This window comes from Octopus bimaculoides, chromosome 8 (assembly GCF_001194135.2).
Source record: "Octopus bimaculoides isolate UCB-OBI-ISO-001 chromosome 8, ASM119413v2, whole genome shotgun sequence".
In the NCBI taxonomy this organism is placed as follows: Eukaryota; Metazoa; Mollusca; class Cephalopoda; order Octopoda; family Octopodidae; genus Octopus; species Octopus bimaculoides.
In genome coordinates this window covers 81716909-81719224 of record NC_068988.1, presented here as the reverse complement: position 1 = coordinate 81719224, position 2316 = coordinate 81716909, and positions in this window count along the sequence as shown.

Here is a 2316-nt window from a genome sequence, read left to right as displayed (position 1 = left end):
TATTTGACTGGTATTTACTTTTTCAACCCTGAAAGGATGAAAAGCAAAGTAGACCCCTGCAGCATTTCAACTCAGAACATGAAACGGAAAGAATGTTGCTAAGCATTTTGCTCAGTATACTAACAATTCTGCCAGTTTACTACTTTAATGATAATGATAATTATAATAATGATGATGATGATGATGATTTCAAATTCTGGCACAAGGCCAGCAATTATAGAGGAGGTAAGTCAATTACTTCGACTCCAATATTTTTATCAATTCTAAAAGGATGAAAGGTAAAGGGGACCTTGGCAGAATTTGAACTCAGAATGTACAGGTGGATGAAATGCTGCTAAGCATTTTGCCCAGTGTGCTAATGATTCTGCCAGCTTACTACTGCTGCTGCTGCTGCTACTACTACTACTACTACTACTACTACTACTACTACTACTACTACTAATAATAATAATAATAATAATAATAATAATAATAATAATTCTGGTTGAGACCAAGTCAGAAGGTGAAATAAAATGCAATTCAATCAGAAAAGGATAGCAATAATAATAATAATGGTTTCAAATTTTGGTACACAGCCAGCAATTTTGAGGGGAGGGGTAAGTTGATTGCATCAGCCTCAGTACTAAACTGGTGTTTATTTTATCATTCCTGAAAGACAAAATTGACCTTGATGGAATTTGAACTCAGAACATAAAGATGGATGAAATGCCACTATGCATTTTGCCTGGAATAATAATGATGATGATGATGGTGATGACGACACGATGACAATGATATGACAACAACGACAACGATGACGACGACGACGATGATTTCTGGTTTTGTCTCAAAGCCAGCCGTTTCTGGGGGAGGGATGAGTCGATTACATTGAACCCAGTGCTCAAATGGTACTTGTTTTATCGACCCTAATAGGATGAAAGGCAAAGTCGACCACAGCAGCATTTGAACTCAGAACACCACTAAGTATTTTACCTGGAATAATAATGAAAATAAGAAGAACAACAACAATAAAAGCAACAATGAATATTTGAATTACTGAATATTATCTCAGCCATTGGGTGGAAAACTTGCAATATTGAAGCTCTGATTCCAAAATTTTCTCCCAATCTGGAGCCATTTTGTCAATGTGTCAATTCACTGCTGTTGCACTTTTAAGTTATGCATTTTGAAATAGGTAAAATGTCTTTCTTCATAATAATTTCAATCACATCTCTAACAACTGGTATAATAATATCCTCTCCAATGGTATGTGATTTTCCTTTCTTTGTTATATTAAAGAAATGGTATATGATGCTTTCAACTACTGGGTGTTTAAAAAATATTGTTAAATTTGGTGGTTTTTATAATCTTTTCTTTCAATGCCCTAAAAAATTAAGAGCCAAAATTTGAACTCATCATAATTATTATGATTGTTGTGTCTGGGGAGAGTCATATTGTCTTAATGCCTTATTATGTAACACATGCACTGGTTCAATTTCCACTCATTTATTATCTATATATTTTTTCTTTCATTATTATTGTTATTATAGTTATTATGATGGAGGTGGTTAGCTCACAGAATCATTAGCATGCTGGACAAAATACTTAGTAGCATTTCATTCTTTTTTATATTCTGAGTTCAAACTCTGCTGAGGTCATTCATCCTTTTGGGGTCCATGAAATAAGTACCAGTTGAGTACTCGGGTCGATATGATCAACTGACCCCCTCTCTTGAAATATCAGGCCTTTTGTTTATAGCAGGAAGGATTATCATAATTATTAATGCAGCAAGCTGGCAGAATCAGTAGAGCATCAAATAAAATGGTTTACAGAATTTCCTCTGGATCTTTTGAGTTCAACTACTGCTGAGGTCAACTTTGCATGACATCCTTTTGGGGTCAGTAGAATAATATACTAGTCAAGTAATGAGGCCAATGTAATTGACTTATCCCCTTTCCTCGAAATTGCTGGCCTTGTGCCAAAAGTAGATGTTATTATTGTTGTTGCAGTTGTTGTTGTTGCTGATATTATTGGTTCTAACCATAAATTAGGTAAAATGGTTTGCATTGTAGAATAAGAAATATAGATCAATAGATAGAATTAGACGCATACATTGCATGCCTACATACATTGATAGATTCATACATACATACATACATACATACATACATGCATGCATACATACACATGCACATACATTTGTATGTCTATGTGTGTGTTAATATATTTCTACATTTAAAACACACACACACACACAGATATAGATATATTAAGATTTTGCTTAGGCATAGTAATATTATACATATGCATGTGTATGTGTGAGTGTTTGTATGAATA